This window comes from Ictidomys tridecemlineatus, assembly GCF_052094955.1.
Source record: "Ictidomys tridecemlineatus isolate mIctTri1 chromosome 5 unlocalized genomic scaffold, mIctTri1.hap1 SUPER_5_unloc_3, whole genome shotgun sequence".
NCBI classification, from domain to species: Eukaryota; Metazoa; Chordata; class Mammalia; order Rodentia; family Sciuridae; genus Ictidomys; species Ictidomys tridecemlineatus.
In genome coordinates this window covers 673447-693477 of record NW_027520956.1, presented here as the reverse complement: position 1 = coordinate 693477, position 20031 = coordinate 673447, and the positions used below count along the sequence as shown (strand labels likewise).

Sequence of the window (20031 nt, the reverse complement as noted above, 5' to 3'; positions counted from 1 at the left end):
GCTGGGGGCAGGGTGGGGTACAGGAAGTCTGGTAGTATCTTTAGAAGGGGACAGCAAGAATCTGGAGGACAGGGTGGGGAAGAAAGAAAAGAGAGAGAAAAAGACAGACATGACACAGAGAAAAAGAGTCTCAGTAAGAAGGCAAGCACAGGAAAGCAGGAAGAGAAAGATGAGGGCATATGATGTCCCTTCCTCACAGCACCCTGGCTTCAAGGCTCATTTCTAGCTAACCCACAGTCCTTCTATGATATGGTAAGGAACTACTACCAGTGCCCAAGATCCCCTTCTACCAGGACCCCAAGGACTAATGCAGGTCACACCTGGAAATGATCTGTGCCAACACTGCAGCTATTTCCTTGTGGTCCCAGTCATTAACTATCATGACTAGCTGATCCCTGGCCTGAATATCTTCACCAATTGCTTCAAGAGACCCCCTACTCATCAGTAAAAGCACCCCCCATACCTGCTGGACACAGGGGGTGCATTGAAACTCCCGGAGTGCCAGACAAGAGCCTGGCTGGGGGCCCTGTAAGGCACGTGGCCCACTTAATAGCAGCGGGTATGGAGGAAGGATGGGTGTAGTGGGCCCCCATAAGGGAGCATAGGCCCAGCCCCTCCAGGGCAAGGTTCTTGTGGCCACTGGGCTCACCAGTCAGGGTGAAACGGGTGGATAGGGACATCCATAGCAGAGGTTCTGGTGCACCTCTGGACCCTCAGCAGCCTCCAGGGGCAGGCCACAGGGCTTGGTATGGGTGGCATGGGTTGGGGGTTCTTGCTGCCAAGAAGGGGGCTGCTGCTGTCAGCTGCATACATAGGTGGTGGGCCAGGGAGCATGGCGAGGAGGAGCCCACCAGGCGGGAGAGTGGTCCTGGGACCTCAGCTGCAGGCAGCAGCTCCCCCCAGCCTGTCCCTGCGGGCAAGCCCCCGTCCAAGGGTCCAAGGAATAGTCCAAGAGGAAGTCCCCACATACAGGTGGGAGAGGGGCTTCCGCGGGAAGCAGGAGCAGCTGAGCTAGGTCTGAGGACCCTGCTGTGCAAGAGGAGAAGGCAGGGGTGGTTGGGGGCGCTCATACAGCAACCCATTGCTCTGTCAGATTGGTGGGCCAGTGGCAAGGGGAGCCAGAGGAACAGGCAGAGAGCCAGCTCCCCCAGCAGCATCCCAGTCCACCAGCAGGGCCTCAAAGCTGTTGCTGCAGCCAGTGAGAGCTGCAAAGAGGGAGGCGTGATCTGAAGCAGGGCGCGCCCTGGCTGCTAGACCGCTGTTGAGAATGGAGGCCTTCGGGCTTGCAGAGCTGAGGGCCAGCGTCCTGAGTGGAAGGCACACTTCGCCCCTCAAAACTTTGGAGGCACTCCTGGGCAGGCAGCGTGTGGGGCTGATGGGGCTGGTCATAGAGTTCCTCCTGCTCTTCAGATCCCCATAAAGATCTAATGGAGGTGGTTTCCGCAGGGTTCGCTGCTCAGGGCTCCTCCCCGCCCCCAGATACTACTTGCAGCTGGTCCCAAGCCTTTGGTGGCGAGGGGCGCTTTGCCAGAGAGAAGCAGCCACGGGGTTCCTCATTATCATGGCTGGCCCCAGACTCTGAGAGGGAGCTGCTCTCAGAGTGTAGAACTTCATCTTCTTGGCTGAGATGAGCTAGGCTTGTGCCCAGGCAGACTCCCTGGGTGCGCTTGCAGACAGCGGCAGTGGCTGCGGAGGGAAAACTGGGAGGCCAAGGCGGGGCCCCGACGCCCCCCACTGCTCCTCCAACACATGCAGCCTCCTTAGTGCATTCGCCTATAATTGGCGCCAGCGTTGCAGCTGTTCACCACATAGCTCAGGGGCTGGGGCCAAGCATAGGGCAGCGGCTGCGGATCTGCTGTAGCACCTACACCTCCGGTTCAAGCTCAACAGGGCTCACGGGGTGGTGCGCTAGGTTAGGATGCAGTGGAGGGTAGGCACGGGCTGCCCCGGCCCACCGCGCACCAACTGGGGCGGTTCACCAAGTTTCAGGGGGCACTAAGGGGGCAGCTGGCCAGTAAGCTCCATCTCCTGGAGACACACTTTTCGGAGATCCTGAAGTTTCAGGCTCAGGGCATCTTGCAGGGCCCGCTGCCCGTCAAGCAGCGCCTCCCTCTCCCCCTCAGACGCCCTGAATTCACCTGGGGGGCAGCCTCCCCGAAAGGGCTGCTGGAGCAGTGAAGGTAGGAGAGCTGATCAGCTGACCTTTGACTTCCATCCTGGTGCTGTCAGGAGGCCGTGGCTGATGGTGGACAAGGTATTGGTTCTCTTCCCATTGAGTGGGAACACAGCAAGTGGGAAGCTGGGCAGACTTACAGGTGTAAGTCTGTAAGTCTACTTACTCAGAGGCCATGGGCCACAGCCAAGAGTCTTACCTAGGGTCCTTGCACCGTGGCGTAGACGGGGTCCGTGTAGGCCAGCAGAAACAGAGGGCGCCCCCTCTCTCATTGAGCCCTGGTAGTCCCCTTCCGCCCTCTTTTGGTGGGCCGCATTCGGCCCCGCGACTGTTAGCCATGGAGGCAAGATGGGGGACGTGCTGAGGATGGGAGAGGTGTCCCTCCGCTGGCTGCGGACCCCCGACCCCCACCTTTAACTCAGTGTATCAACTCTCAGCAGCACCACCACCTCCGCACGAGACCCTGAGGGAAATGGGAGTGGAGCGCCAGACCACTGCAGCAGCGGAGACGAAGTGGCTCCTTTTTAAATTTTTAATATCCCAGAGCTAGTGAAGAGTGGATAGAGCTAGTTTAGTTGTTTATCAAATACTTTTCTGATAAATATAATGTTCTGCAAGAAAGTTCAATCCGTGGACATCTAATTAATTTGTTCTTGAATTATAATCCTAGAAATAATGAATATTTGATAGTCAAGTTGACTTTTAGGAGCCAGATAAAATTCCAATTTATAGTATTGCACTAACACTCAAAATTAAATAGACATAACAGTGAAAAAAAGTATTCTCTTAAAAGCAATGACATGCTTAAGTCAATGTCTTCGTAAATTTTAGAATTTCAGTTATGGAAGATTCTTTACTTAAATTTTCAGCACTAAAATATTTATAAGCAAAATCAGAAAAAAATGGGAAATTAATTTTAGTATTTAGGATGTAGCAGTATTCTCTGGAAATGTTATTCTGCATTTACCAAGTTTCTTTCAATATGTGACATTTCTATGTGAATAACATGACAGGAAAACTGACAGAAATTAACACAGAATAATGGACATTCACTTAAATGTCATTGTTGAAGACAGATCCTGAGAGATGAGTTTGTAGACAATGATTAATAAATGTTCAACAAAATTATAGTAAATCATTAAGATGCTGCAATTAAGGGTCACAAATTAGGGGCACCAAATGGTCCATCAGGTGACAGATGCATACTGCTCATCCAGGCTCAAGCCACGGTCCATAAGTACCCAAACAGAAATTTACCAATTGCTCCCACCAATGGAAATTTTGTGGTAAAAACAAAGAATTAGAGCTCATGTTCCCATGCAGTGATTAACAACTGGGAAAGATAACTTTAAGAGGATTTTTTTTAAGTTATTACAAACAACAAAACACCTTCAAGGTATTAAAAAGCATTTGAGAGAAAATTGTGAGATCCCACATAAAAAGCAATATTTGAGCTCAGAATACAAATCTGGAGTCCAGAAAACCTAAGACTGTGGGAGCTGCACATCTATAAGTGAGGCAGAGAGTAAATGAAGTAGTGTGAAGCAGTACAAGTGGGTGGAAATCAAGTTAAAAGGCCTGTCATTACCGGTTAGTACATGTGTGTTAGAAAACTACCCAAGGTCAGAAAAGAACCATCTGACATGATGAAGTGATCACTGACCCTGACACAGGGTCATTTCCATTTCTTCCATCAAGAATGGAAAACAGATGAACTATGATATATAGATGGCAAAGAATCATGGTTAATCCTGAGCAGTGGGGAAAAATTAACAGAGGATAAAATGATTTTCAAGTAATTATTGTGTCCCAATCCAAAGTTCAATATTTGCATATTTACAGGATTACCACATTATCCAACACACACACACACACACACACACAAAAAAAAAGAAAAAATTAAAACTGCCAAAAAAAATCATCAGGTATGCAAACAAGGAGAAAATAGAAGGATAATCAGTAGAAAATACAATCAGTTAAAACTGACAAAAATTAGAAGATTATAGCATTATTGAAGAAGGCCATAAAAAAGTTACAATCAAGTCAAAGAAGATATCAAAAAAATACAAGGTGAAATTTCATAGATAAAAACTAAAATAATATAAAATACACTGTGTATGACTAAGAGCAGATTTTAAAAATTAGCAGGAATGAAATAAATATCAAAAGAATGAATGTGAAGTCACAGTGGTAAATAATATTTGTGCAAGACAAATGTGATAATAGAAGCTTACCCAAAATATGCAAAGAACTATTCAAGCTCAACACAAACTTGTACGCACAATGACAACAACCACCACCTGATTATGTAATGAGCAAAACCATCTGAACAGACATTGTATCGGAGAAGATATATAGATGGCAAAGTAACATATAAGAAATTCAACATTATTCATCAATGGGGAATTGCAAATTAAAATAAAATGAGGTACCACTATGCACTTGTTGGAATGGCAAAAAATCCAAAACACAAATAAGACAAAATTCTGGGAGAATATAGAGCAATAGGTACTCTCGTTCTTTACTAGTGGGATTGCAAAGTGGTACAGTCATTCATCAGTTTGTCAGTTTATTACAAAACTAAACTCCACCCATTTAAATGTGACATTTTAGAGAAAATGCATAAATTTCATGAAAAATAGAAACTATTACAACTCCCCCCCCAAAAAATAGGTAATTTTGAATGGTCCTACATCTATTGAGGAAATTTAATTCAGAATATTAAAAACATCTGAAAAAGAACATTTAGCACCAAATAGTTGCACTGAAAAATTTTACGTAATATTTAAAGAAATAACAACAGTCTACATAGTCTCTTTAGAAAATAAATAGGAAAGAAAAATCTGTGTTTCCCTGATGTCAAAAAGAGTATTCAAAGAAATTGATAGTACAATAACTCTCATGGACACAGATGTACTAATTGTTAACAAACATTGGCACTCAGAATTCAAGAAAAATAATAATAAAAGAACTATATACCATGTCCAAATGGGTTTTTTTCTAGTAATTTCACTCCTGGGCATTAATCTCAGTGATACTAAAATTTAATCCATGCAACAATTTGCACATGGTTGTTCACAGCAATTTTATTTGTAATAGCCTCAAAAAGGCAATAACCAAAATGTTTCTGAATAAGTGAATATATAAACTAAGGTACATCAATACCATAGAATACTACTTAGTCTTAAAAAGGGATGAACTATTGACACATGTAAATATTTTAATGGACCTCAAAGAAATTATGCTGAGTAACAAACAACAACCTCAAAGTTGTCACAAACTATGCCTTTCCACGATCATGTGCCACAGGACAACTTTTTAGTCAATAATCGACTGCATATATGATGATGGCCACCTTCTAAAACCCACAATCCAGTTGGGCTAGGGAAGTGGGACAGGTTTCCAAGTGTTCAAAGAAGATACCTCGGGGTGTAAAATGAGATATAAGGTTTGTTGAGAGATACTTATAGGGAAGCTCCAGGGGTAACATCTGACCCTTGAGATGCTTTGCCAACTAACACCTCAGATCCTCCCGATGTAATTCCAGAAAAAAAGCATCTCAGTCCCTCTTGAGTCTTTGTTCAATGGCAGCTGGCTGACCTAGTGGACTTTCCTCTCCACAGAGCCCTCAGTTCTGCATCACTTACCACATGGAGAGGGGTTTTGTAAGCCTGGCTACAGAAGCAGTGAGAGTACTAGTTTGTCTTGTGCAGTTGGGACAGGCATCACAAAGAGCATGGCATATACACAAGAAAGCAGCTTTTTACAGGTAACACTAAAGTGAGCACATTCTTGGGAAACCCAAGTAAAAATAAGCATTCTTTAATATAATGTGTACCCATTCTTACTCCCATTGTTTCCTTAACTTGGCCAAGATTTGGGGAATAGGAAAGGGTACTTCAGGAAATTGATGTTCTACCATCCTCCTTCTCTTCAAGAATAATACAAGTTGATGAAGGACACATGAAGTTGGACACCGAGGAATTAGCAGGAAGAAAGTTAATTGGCTGCAGCCGGTCCACAGCAGGACTTTCACATAAATCAATTCATCCCTCTGAACCCCGAGTCCAGACATATTTAGAACTTTATACCCAGTGTGTAGAGGAATGGGGGTTCAGAGGCTCCCAATTTGCAGAAGTCTACATAATAGTAGTTTTTTTGTTTGTTTGTTTGTTTTCTTTTACAGTAGTGGGCAACAAACCCAGTCCTGAATACAAAAATAAACCAAGGACATTCTCTGAGAAAATTAGTGCTTGGGAAAGGGAGAGTCCTAGGTTTCCCCAGCCCTGGTTTTCAAGGAACCTAATTATCACCATTCACTCTTAACTTTTGGATTGTAAAGGACTTTCCCCAGGATCTAACTATTTTCCTTTAAAAGTAAACACCCCTGTTAAGGCTTGGCCCAAGGCTAGAAGCCAATATCCCTTATCACACTCTGCTTTTGTAAACACACCTTCAGCCTGAAAATTCATACAAATAATCACATATCATTTTATGACTCTGTAGAACCTATAAATACTGTAAAAAACTAGAAAGGGGTGTTCAGAATCTGGAGTGCCGGTCTCCTTCAGGCCCACTGTCAAATTTAGTTATTGCAACAGAGCAATAGGAAATAGGAAGCCTACTCACATTTGAATTCTTTTGCAGAAATCCTTGCTGACAGTCTAAAAACAATTATGATGAAAGTCTCTGGAGTAGCTTAATTAAGATTGTGTAGAGCAGCTGGAGATTTGGCTCAAGTGGTAGCGTGCTTGCCTGGCATGTGTGTGGCCCAGGTTTGATCCTCAGCACCACATACAAACAAAGATGTTGTGTCTGCCGAAAAACTAAAAAATAAATATTAAAATTCTCTCTCTCTTTAAAAAAAAAAAAAAAAAAAGATTGTGTAGAGGGGGTGCCTCTATATAGCCTAACTGTGGAGTTGTCTATAGCAGGTAGGTTTGAATTCACCCTGTGATGTTTGGGCAACAAATTTGCCTAATAAAGCATTTCTCAGAATGACCCATTTTATTAGGAAATACATGACTACATTACATTCTATTAATTAATTGATTAATTAAAATTCTGATTTGTTATATATGACAGCAGAATGCATTACAACTCATATTACACATATAAAGCACAATTTTTCATATCTCTGGTTGTATCAAAGTATACAAAGTGAACAAATCCTAATAAATATTAATGATAATATTGCTGAGTAAAAAATTAGCCAGATGACATTCATTATTACAACTTTCATAGAATCAAGAACAAACGAAATAAAATAATAATACACATATTTTTTATGAAGAAAAACACAATTGGTTTTAATTCATTAATTCTAGGCTAGCTTAACAGCATTTCATTAGTTATGTTACTTTGTATTATAATATTAGTTTAATATCTGTATTTTAAATATGATAATAAAATGTTAATATTTTTGTTATAGTACTATTTGTATTATAATACTTTAGCTTTTTGTAATGCATGCCAGATAAGGACTTCCCTATATCCCCCAATTTTATATATATATATATATATATATATATATATGTATAATTTTTTTCAAATGCAAGATTTCTTTATTCTTAAAATGTGCACAGTATAATTTCTCTTAAATACAAAATGTCCACTTCTCTTGCAGGTAAGAAGTTTCACTGATATTTCCATGACAACTGGCTTCTTTTTAATTGAAATCCTTCCATTAAAAATAAATAAACATTTAAATTACTGAACTGTTACATTCATTAGTCTCAATACCTCTTACAATACTTAGAACTTTATAAAACCATCTCACAACTGCCAATGTCTGGGCTTGGCACAAGATTCAGGAGGCACCACACAGCTTTGTAGGTTCAAACAGCAATTCTTTATTCCTGCTCTCACACCGCCTCCACACAGGTCCAGGGGCAATCGCGTTCTGCCGTCTCCCGCACAATTCACCTACTCCACGAGGCTCTCTCCAAATCCCATTTTAATCTCACGAGAACTCAACGGGAACAAGCAACAGGAACACCCTAATCCCAGCAATAATCTTCAACCTCTAACTTCCCTAAAACCCATTATCTTAAACTGGCAACACCTTAAACTCAAGGAGCCGGTTACTTCCTCAAACCTGATCAGCTCTAAACCCGGATCCGCCTTGGTCCTTGAGCAAGGTCACCTTATTAAAGCATGCATGCAATGTCCCATCAAATGTCCTCTAAGCAGCATGGGGTACGCTTGGCAAGGAAATTTCGATGCGTCATTCCTACTTGGTAATGGCCCTCAGCAACAACTTGCTGCACTGTCTGAGCTGGCCCCTCAGGGGTGAGGCTGCTAATGACAATAGACAGCATGGGAAAGGGTAAAGGAGGGTGCTTTGAACTGCAGTCCTGCTCTTCACTCTTCCTAGCTGCCTGCTTTCAGCTGTGCCTGTGACACAAAGAATGAGCAGAATGAGTTGTTTTATCCATTTGCTGTTTCATTTTTACAGCAAACAAGACAATTGGGAATGTTTCACCGAAAAAAAATATTAGAAGAGCTACAAATACCTTTAAGAAGTTTTTTTGGGGAATTTAAACTCAGGAAAAACAGTAGTGCTTATCAATTTGATAGGTAACAAACACACTTGAGAGGTGGGTACATAAGGTTAAAGGGATAATTCTATAAGTAGGACCTCCTGTGTTAAACCCCATATGGTTTATTGCAGATAAAAAGCAATTTACCTGCAGATCTGTCTGGCTTAAGTGAATAGGACATGTTACAGTCTGGGGCAAACAACTGGTTACCTACTAGAGAAATGTAGGCCCAAAGAGAAGCTTCTCCTTGCCAAAAAGGTGAACACAAGTTACCCTGGGATTGGATGGATATGAACTTTACACATACCAGATTCCACAGTTCAGGGAAATATGATAATTAGAACCAGTCAGGGTAGGTCAGAATGACCCAGATTTGCCTTGAATTGATTAGAAATCTCCCTTCCATGTACTGGTAAAACTATGTACAGTGGGGACTTGAAAGTCTGGTGTCATCCTGCATCATTCAAAAGTTAAGAGGTAGACCTGGCAGAACTCTCTGACAAATTCCCTGGGAACTCCAATGATACAGGAAGGTAGGAGGTACATACTGTCTGTCTCTTGTCTGAGAGGACCCACTCTCTCCTTTGAGAGTGCTGCCTTCTTTCCTTTTTCTTAACTCTTCTAATAAACTCACGTCTGCTACTCTGACATTTCTGAAACCATTTTGGTATGATCACAAGAACCAGTAACCTAAGATAGCCTTGGCTGCCCTGTCTCCACAGTGGGCCCTTGGTCTATAACAACCTAATATTTTCACATTTTTGAAAATTTCCATAATACTGGTATCTAACTCAGTGCCTTCTACAGGCTGAGAAGGCTTTCTACCCCTGAGGCACATCATGACCCTTCATTTTTTTTGTTGTTATGGTAACAAATTTATTTTCTAATAGATTTGTTTAGATGTAATTTACTAGCAATAAATTACATATTTTACAAGTGTATAATTCGAAAAATTTTTAAATAAATAGAATTGTTTGGGCACCCAAACCAGGGAACCTGCCTGGATCACTGCTGGTTGGATGTGAACCTCCTGCCCATATAAGAAATAAGCAAACAATATAAAAGGAAAGATGAATTCTATGCAGTTAGATGAATTCGGGGAAGCAGCTAGATTGTTTTTCTGCTGTTCACACAGAAGCTGTTACATTTTATAAGATCTAAAGCCAGGCAAGTGATGTATATGTGTAGACTGAGTGGGCTTTGTTTAGCCCACCCCTTGGTGCCTGGCCAGCACAGGGGTCAGGTAGTTTTTTTTTTTTTTTTTTTTTTTTTTTTTTTTTTTTTTTTTTTATTCTCAGCATGAGCAAATTCGAGATGCAGAAAAGCAGTTTGCAGGAAGTTGCTATTAATTTTAAATGGGATCCGGTTCAGAATCACACAGTATGTATTATTATTTTAGTTAGGTTTTCTTCATCCTGCATGATAATTCTGTGATTTTTCCCTGTTCTTGCACTCAATTCTAGTCTCCTGTATAGTAGTTAACAATTTTTAAATTTTAATTTAACTTTGCTAAGTTGCCCAGGCTGACCTCTTTTACTTGTTTCCAGTTCAGGGTTATTGCCAATAAACTCTTGCAATCATCACTCCTTTAAACCTCAGCCATTCTAGTAGGTGTGTAGTTGTATCCATTGTGCATTTTGTTTGCATCTTCCCCGTTGACTATGAAGCCAAGAATCTTTTTGATGTTGATAGGCATTTTCTTTTATTTTCTACTGTGAAGTGACTATTCAAATCCTAGTAGCTTTTTAAAATGTTTGTTTGATTCCTATTATTGGATTCTAAGAGTTCTTCATCTATTATTTTGTTATTGGCAAGTATTTTCTCTAATCATATCTACTATTTTTATTCTCTTAATCATAAATGCTCTGTGAAAGAGTAGAAATGTTAATTTTGGTAAATTCTAGTTTATGGATTTCCTTTCTTCTGTGTTTTATTATCTTGGAGTTCTATGCAAGAAATATTTGCTTACTTTAAGATCTCAAAAATTTTTCCCTTTTTCTTCTGGAAATAATATTATTTTATCTTTAATATTTAGACATATGATTCATTTCGAACCAATCTGGCAAACTCGTCCATCATGTTGACCGTGGAAAGCTCTTGGTGCATATCCTGGATCTCTGCCCTAATCTGCGACTCCTGCTCTGCATCCTTCCGCAGCACTCTGCACTTCAAGGACAGAAGCAGGATCCAAAGGACACTGCAACCAAATAGGAAACAGAGCACTGGCAGCGACGTCCAGCAGTGGGCCTCAGTCAAGCTCATCGGTTCTTCCCAGAGCACCCTGCAGCCCATGCACTTTTAGGAAAGCTGCAAGGGGACCTCGTGGGTAGGCGCGCCTGCACCTGCGCTGTGAGTCCCACCTGCCGTCTTTCATTGAATGCTGTTTGTAAAATTTATTCCTACACATTTTATATTGTTGATGCTTTTTTGAATTGTTAAAACTCAACCTAGATTATGGCTCAGCTCAGTAAGCACCCTATAAAATGTAGGAGGTTAATAGCTATGGCAAGGTAAGATCACAGGATAAGTAATGTTAAGTTATCCTGGCTGTATTTAACAGAAGTTAGCCTTGGGCTGGGGTTCTGGTTCTGTGGTGGAGCGCTTACCTAGCATGTGTGAGACATATAAATAGTCTTCTGACAACTAAAACAAACAAACAAACAACAACAACAACAACAAAAAAAAAAAACCCCAACAACAAAAGCCTAGACTGAGTGACTCCATTTTGAAGTTCCACCATAGTGACCTAGATGTAACCCTAGTTATATAACTTATTTTTTTGTACAAGTTATTTTTGTACTAGATGTATTCGGAATAAGAATGTAGTTATATGCGTTGGCTGGCTGATTGCTAACTTTAGCTTCTGTGTGCACGTACATTTTAGAGGATGTGATTTTTTCCCCTTATGAACCCCATAGAACTTGGACCAGGCGCTGTTCCTGGCAGATACAGTTTGGGTCCTGCAGGGAGCAGTTGCCAGGTAGCTAAATAAAGACTCTCCAGTTTGGACAAAAATTGGACTGAGAGTGTTTTCTGAGCGATTGGGTCACAACAGAATGACATCATTTTAAAATTTCTATTTATGAACGTTCATGTCTACTATATATACAATTGATTTTTTATGTGTATGTTCTAGAAGTTTTTAAAAGATTCAGTCTGATTTTTAATATAAGTGATCATGTTTACTCCAAATAAAGTTAATTTTATTTTTTTCTTTTTCGTTAGTATGCTTTTTAATATTTTTTTTCTCCCTTCACTGAGTACATCCACTGAATCTTTAGTAGCAAATGGAAAGAAATGTTATGGACAAAACGCCTTTTGTTCCTGAGGATGTGGTTAAGTATTGTCACTAAGTATTATGTTTCTGGTAAGTTTTTAATAGATTCCCTTTGTCAGACTGAGGACCTTTTTCTGTTCCTAGTTTGCCAAAACTTTTAAACAGAAGTTAATATTGGGTTATGGGAAAAAATACTTTTATACATTTATTGAGGTGGTTTTATGAATATATGTGTATATGCATATTACATATATATGTAATTTTAGGTTATTAATATGGGAAATTATATTGATCAATTTTGGAATGTTAAATCAACATTTCATCAGTATGTAAAACTTTTGTATTTCATATGTTGTTGAATTTTCTTTGTTAAGTTTTGCTTAGAATTTGTGCATCCAAGATCATGGTGCACTGCTGGGGGTAGGGGGATCATTAGGGAATTAGTGATCTTAGTTTGTACTATTCTCTTGCAATGCTCTTTCCTGTTTGTTTTTTAAAATTTTTTTGATAAGAATAATGCTGGACTTATTAAATGAGTTGAAAAGCACTCCCTCTTCATCTTTCTTTATAGTTTTGTGTAAAATTGCATTACTTCTTTTATAATTGGAATTCAATATTGTTGCCACCTGAGATTGGATTCTTATTGGTAGAAGGGTTTTTAACTACAATTTCAATTTCTTTTATAGATACAAGACTATTGACTAAATCTATTTCTTCTTGCGTTAAGTTTTGGTTTATTCTTAACTTTGAAAGAATTTATTCATTTTATCATAGTTGTCAAATTTATTGGCATAAAGTAATTCATAATATTTTCTGAGGTTTTTTTACCCTTCTTTTTCTTTCTTCCTTCCTCCCTCCCTCTCTCCCTCCCTCCCTTCCTTCCTTCCTTTCTTTCTTTTGGCATAGGGTTAGGTGCTTGCCATTGAACCCAGAGGTGCTTAACCACTGATCCACATCCCTAGCTCTTTTCATTTTTTATTTTGAAACAGAGTCTCACTAAGTTGCTTAGGGCCTTATTAAGTTGTTGAGGCTTGCCTCAAACTTGTGATTCCCCTGTCTCAGTCTCCTGAGCCACTGGGATAACAAGAATGTGCCACCAGGACCAGATGACTTTTCTTTAATATCCTTAGAATATTTAGTGATATAATGCCTCTCATTCCTAATATTGGTAACTTGTGTCTATTCTTAAATTTCCTTGTCATTCTTCTAGAGATTTATCAAGGTTATTTTGTTTCTTCTAGGACCAGCTTTTGTTTTTATAGATTACCCCCATTTTTAGAAGTGTTTTATTTAATTGATTTCTAAGCTGATATTTCTTTTTTCTCCAACTTCATTCATTTCTTATTTATTTTTATTTTCTGCTGTGTTAAGGTGAATGTCTTATCCATACAAACTAATCGGGCAGATAATACATGCAGTGACATGTATCTACACCATACCCACCCTTCTACCTCACATACTTTCTCCTAATTTCAATTTCTTTTATAGATACAGGACTGTTGCATTAGTGCGGTACCTATTCATTCTTCCTCTCTCTCCTCCTAAATTCCTGGTAACCATTGATTTTTCTAACTGTCTGTACAGATTTACCTTTTCCAAAATGTCATATAGTTGGAACTTTCAAGTATATAGCCTTTTAAGACTACCATCTTTCATTTACCAGTATACACTTATGATTCCTTCATGTCTTTTTATGGACTGATACCTCATTAATTTTTATTGCTGAATAATATTCTGTTGTATGGATGAATTACCTTGTGTTCATCTATTAACCAGGACAGAGACATCTAGGTTGCTTCCCATTTTGTGCGATTATGAACAAACCTTCCAGGCTTTTGTGTGAACATAAATTTTTGACTCATTAAGAGAAATACTTAGGCATAAAATTGCTGGATTTTAAAGTAAAACTATGTTTGTATGTTTGTCTCTTTTTTATGAAAATAGAATCTTTATTAAACGAGGAAGGCCTAGCAGTCGTGCACTCGTGAAACGCGGTGTTTACTAAGACAGCAGGAACATCCAAGTCAGTTACTTGAGGCGAGACCGCTGCCCCTGGGGGCCTGTCTGGAGAGGGGCAGGTGGCGAAGCCAGCTGCTGTGAGTGGCGCCCCCTGGTGGAGCACATGCCCCTGCGAGGCCCCTCATGGGACAGTCCTGCTCCTCAGCCGGAGACCATATGTGCTCACCAGGGAGAAGTGGCCGCCCACGGGCAGCCCTGGCCTTGCGCGGCTCTGGGCCTCAGCCACGGCTGCAGCCCGTCCCCAGCCCCTGCCGCATCCCCTCCCAGTCCCGTTCTTTTTCAGCCGTTTTCTATTTTGGGCAGTGAGCGCTGGCTGGCCAATACTGGCAGCAACTGGAAGACAAATTTAAATTTAAAAAGTGAGTCTGTCTAAAGGAGAATATTTGCAACTTAAAATACAGGAAAGGAAAAAAAAGAAGAAGAAGAAAGAGAAACAGCCAGCAAGGACAGGGCTGAGGACTCCTCTCCACGCCTGCAGCCCGCGGTTCCCGGGAGGCAGGAGGAGAGCGACACCCGGGCCTTCCTAGCCCTGCAGCCAGCACTGTGCCGCCATCTCTCCCCATTCTTTAACACTTACTAAAAGGAAAAAAAGGGAGAAAAGAAAAGTCGAGAAAAATTCTAAAGAGTGAAGCAAGAGCATTTAACCCCCGCTCCAGTGCCTGGGCCGCGGGGGGAGCCTCTTCTCCTGGAGCCGTTCCCATGACCTGCTCCAAGGAGGAAGGACCGGCCCTTCTTTGAAGGCAGGGGAGAACCCAGCCTCGGGGACAGCCCGGCCCAGCCTGGGGGGAGTCAGTAGGTCCTCCCCGCGCACACGCCAGGCTGCAACCCAGGCTGCAGCCGGGGAGCTCCAGGCTCTTCCGCTGGCCTCCTTCCTTCCCCGCAGCAGCGAGGCGGCAGCGAGTGTTGCCATGGAAACCGGCAGTCCTCCCACAGGAGGCTGCCGGCTCTGATTTCCTGCAGAGTTAAGAAGCAGGCGGCGGTGGGTCACCCAGGCGTGGAGATGGGTCTCCCCGGGGATATCCAGCCTCCTGCCAATCACACCTTCTGTCTGGGAATCCGGGGCTGCCTGGCGACAGAGGGCTGGGGAAGCCCCACACCCCGCACTGCTCCAGGAAGGGACGGACCCCTTGGGCCTCTCCTGTCCACCTAAAGCCAGATGACTAGCTTTGTGTCTCTGTCTAGGGCTCAGGGTATGAATGCACACTCAAGCCTCTGGCTCTGGGCACTCCAAGGCTAGACAGAATGGCACCCCACCAGCCCCGGACCCTGAGGAACATGAGCCCATCCACCATTTACTCCTAGAACAAGAAGTGTGGTCCCAGTTCGACCAGTTGATGAGCTGTGTGATCCCCAGGAAACCCACTGCACCTCTCTGAGCCTACTTTCCCATGTACAAAGAGGGCATCACCGTCCTCTCTTCACAGAGACATTGTAAGGAATAGAAATCCATGTCTCCTCGCGCGTCACAGCACTCCAGGGGCATCCGATAAGCAGAACCTGCTGTCGATAACACCTGCGGCCACCATCAGGGTTCGCAGGCTGCTTTTCTGACGTCGTTTTTCCTTAAAACTGAGGCAAGTGTTGGTTTCCTCACCGACCTGCTTGTTCAAAGGCTAGTGCAGGCAGGTCTGTCGGCTGGTTCCCACCAGCTCCGTGACGTCACTTCTAAGAGCCAGACGGCCTCAGACTTGGATGCCCTCGGGGCCAGAAGGTACCAAGAGGCAGAGCCAACTGAGCCCGACGCTGGGGGAGCAGAGCCCAGGACCGGCCAGGCAGAGGGCTGGCTCCTGCGCGATGCCATGCGGAGCGCCCTTGTGGCCAGAGCGCCCGGTTGTCAGGAGAGCTGGACGTCAGACTGCCTCTCCCGCAGACGGAGGGATTCAGACTAAAACCAAGTCCAGGTTCTCTGAAGTGTCAGCCAGGGAAACCGCCTGCGGTGGACTGTGCAGCAGCAGGGGTCGGCTCAGGAGCTCAGCCCCTCTCGTGCGCTGGCTCCTCAGCCACCTGGGGCCTGTCTCCTGGTCCCCGAGGCAGGGAAGCCCACATCAGAGGACTCTCCCAGAGCCCAGCGCTCCGCGGGGCCTAGGGACCACACCCGGCTGTCCGCTCTTCGGAGATCCTTCTGTCTCTCAGGTGTCCCGTGGACGGTGGGGGGACTCTGTCCAGTGAGTGGAGCACCCAGGGAGGGAGGAGTCCTGAGGGACGCCTTAGCAATCAGGACAGAGCCTGCGCTGTGGACACACTGCTGGGTCCAAGGGGCCTCTCCAGGCCAGCATCTGCTTTGACCGGCTTCGCCTGGACCACACTAGTTGTCAAGGGCTGGGACAGGGACCACCGTGGAGCTGGGGGCCTGGCAGCAGGACTCATGGCCCTGCCCTGTCTGGATTAGCTTCAGGGGACATCACCAGGTGACAGGAGCAAGGTGAGCCGGGGAGGAGGAGTCCAGCTGCGGCTTGAGGTCTGCAGCGGTCCGAGCCTCTGCGGTCTTTCCTGCTGTGTCCTTCGCAGCTCCCGCCCCTCGTCCCCTCAGTGGACACAGCTTCTGGAGCAGCAGGAGAGGGCGATGCCCTGCAGCAAGGCAGAGCCGCGCAGGTCAGGGCAGGACGCGGAATCGCACAGGCACGTCGACTTCCGGCTGCATCAGGCCGAAGCTGTACCTGCTGAGGTCGAACTCGGGGACCTCCACGTCTGCACGGATCAGCTCCAGGTCGCAGTGCGTCAGCACCAGGACCACGAACTGCTTGATGCTGCTGACGGCGTAACCTCTGCCCAGGCACTGGTTGTGGCCCGCCCCCCAGGGCATGCTGGGGTGCTTCAGCCGCTTCCCGTCCTTGTAGAAGTCTCTCTTCTCCCACCCGTCGGCGTTCAGGAACAGGTCGTATTTTAACGTCTCGCGATCCGAGTAGATGTCAGGGTCTCTCTCGGGACTCAGGAAGGGGAAGAGGAGGAGGCGGTCACCAAGTCGAAGAGAGAATTCCCGACCATCGGCCACGGGCATAGCCATGTCCACCACCACCTCCCGGGTGATGAAGGGTGCAGCTGTGAGCATGAGGGTCTCATCCAGCACGCTGTCGAGCACGAGCATGTTGTCTAGGACCTCCTGCGGGAGGGTGGTCATCTGTGAGCCGGGCTGCTCTGCTCTCCAGAGGACGCCCTCGAGTTCCCCGCGGACAGCAGCCAGGGCCTCGGGATTCTTGAGGAGGAAGAGGAGGAGCCAGAAGGCAGCAGGCCCCATGTTTCCCTGTGTGGCCCACAGCTGCAGCACCAGGGCCGGCGCCTACATCTCCTCCGACGCCCCCAGCTCCTCCAGGTGCCGCAGGTAGCTCTCCAGCCAGCTGCTCCGCTGGGCCCGCGTGGCCAGCCTGACGGGGGACAGCAGCTTCCACAGGTGGGCTTTGACGCTGCACACACAGTCCTTATCCCCCACTGACAGGGAGCCTTGCGTCCAGCTGGCGGAAGGTGTGGTAGACGTTGGCCAAGTGGGCTCTGTCCTGGGCCTGGCTCTCCTGGGTGCGTGGGGACGCCTCCACTCCATACAGGGTCAGGTAGCCGGCTCTGAGCGGAGAGCCATAGCAGAGGTCCAGGAGGTCCACCTCCCGCCAGCTGCTGGCCCCTTCCAGTGGCGTCGCCCAGGAAGACGGAGCGGAGGTTGGTGAACATGGCTTCCGTGAGCGCCTGCAGGTCTCTGTGGACGAATGTCGGTCTCATCCGGGCCTTCTCCTCAGTGGGGCTGTAGTGCGGGAGCTGCACGTTGAAGATCCTCTCCATGAGGAAGGCGGCCGGGAAGCGCGGCTCCCACGCCACCCTCTCATAGGAGTGGGGGTCCAGGAGCACGGTTACGTGCCGGCCCCCCACCAGCTCGGTAAAGATGTCCCTGTGCTTCTCCTTCATCCTAGCGAGGAAGCTGGAGGCGTCTCTCCCAAACTCCAAGGCGTGGCCCAACCAGAGGATGCTGCCCACGTCCAGGGAAGGCTCCCCAGGTCGCCTCGTGCGCCGGCGGGTCAGCAGCAGCAGCAGCAGCACGGCCAGGAGGCCGAGGAGCTCGGCCCAGGACATGGCAGCGGCGGTCGCGGTCCCTCCAGGTAGGCAGCGCACCGCGGCCCCGCGGTCCCTAGACCTCACCGCAGCCCCAGGGACGGCCCCGGCCCCCGCCCCCGCCCGGGGCCAAGTGGAGCGGACGATATGTTTGTCTTTTCAAGAAACTTCAGAGTGGTCTTCCAAAGTGAATGTACCATTTTTCATTCTGACCAAACACACATGAAAGTTCCTTTTACTTAATACTCTCACTTGTATTTGATATTGTAATTTTTTTTTAAAAAAATAGCCATTTTAATTGTGGCATAGTGGTATCATGTTGAAAATCCCTAATGACACATGGTATTATGTAGTTTTTCATAAGCTTTTGTTCTATATGTGTAAAGGTAAAATTTCCAAGCTGATTCTAAGCCGCAGAGCCTGAGTTAAAGTGTAAAAGACCAGGCATCCTAAAGTTTCCAAAGTGCAGGGATTGGGTTAAAAAGTAAAAGACTAGTATTGTTAGAGTCCCTCTGCTACCCCCAAAACTTGTAATCCCTGTAGCTGTTAGGACAATACTGGAACTGCCCAGTAAATATTTCCACTGACTTTCTGGTTGTTTAATAGCTAAGGGTTCCAAGTTGCTTGGCACATAGGCATTGCAGGACCTAAACCAATCAGTTTGAATGTGTACCCCACCTAGGAGCACCAATCACTACTGCCCTGATTGTTCCCGCCAATGTATGCACTAATCCTGACTCAGGGTTGTTGTTCAATTTTCCCGTGCCTCGTGATGATTTGTTCTGATGTATGCAAAGCCCCCCACCCTCTCCAAAAAGTGTACTTAAGCTCCGCTTGAACTCTGCTCTGGGCTCTGGGCTGCTCTCCCTTCATGAGTGGGCACAGAGTCCCAGCGCGCTGGAATGGATCCCCAATAAATCCCCTTTTGCCAATTGCATGGAGTAAGTCTCTTGTGTGGTCTCTCCCTCCGATGATCCGCCGGACCCCCCTTACATGTGTAGATTTCCTTTGGTAAAATTGGTTTTCAGATTTTTTAAAGTCCATTTACTAATTGTGTTTTTTTCTTATTATTGTATTTTTGGAGTTACTTTTATATTTTGGATGCAGGTTTTAATAAGATATTTGTTGTGAAAATATATTTTCCCATTCTATTATTTCTTTCTTTATTCTTTCAACATTTTTTTCAGAGCATTAGTTATTGATTGATTGATTAGTTGATTGATTCATGCATTATTTGTGATGGTATCTCACTATGTTGCCCAGGCTTGTCTTAAACTACTGGACTCATGCACTCCTACCACCTCAGCCTTCCAGGTTCTTAAAGTTTTTCATTTTATCAAAGTTCCAATTTACCAGTATTTTCTTTCATGGATTATATTTTGCTATTAAATTTTAAAAACCACTGTCAAATTCAAGGTCACCTAGACACTTTCTGATGTTATTTTATAAATGTCTTATGTTTAAATTTAGGTCTTCAAGTTTAACTCATAGAAGTAGAGAGTAAACTGATGATTGTTACCAGATACTGGTATCAAAACAGACAAGCCCTCCAGTGAAATACCATAGAAGACACAGAGATGAATCTCCATATGTACAGTCATCTGATCCTTGACAAGATATCAGAAACATACATTGGAGAAAACACAGCCTTTTTAACAAGTGGTTTTGAGAAAACTGGATAACATATGTAGAAGAATGAAATGAGAAACTCATTTTATATTTCAAATATAAGTGTTTTGTGGTAAAACATTTTAAACTTATTTTTAGTTATTTTGAAATATAAAATGAGGTTCTCATTTCATTCATTTAATTTCTTTATTCCAAATTTGTATACCTTTTATTTATTTATTTTTAAATTTTGTTGTTTTACTGCATTAGCTAAGAATCCAGGAACAATAAGATGAGGCATTCATGCCATCTTCCTGATAATAGGAGCAATCACTCAGTTGTTCACATTATGTATAACATTACTGTTGGGTTCCTTG

At 44.4% G+C, this 20031-nt stretch overlaps 2 pseudogenes; both read right to left on the bottom strand.

The window, feature by feature from the left end:
* Nucleotides 1-441: 441 nt before the first annotated feature.
* On the bottom strand, nucleotides 442-2295 carry LOC144372270 (coiled-coil domain-containing protein 120 pseudogene; annotated as a pseudogene).
* An 11609-nt stretch (nucleotides 2296-13904) lies between these two features.
* LOC101966120 (prostacyclin synthase pseudogene) lies at nucleotides 13905-18067 on the bottom strand (annotated as a pseudogene).
* Nucleotides 18068-20031: the final 1964 nt, after the last annotated feature.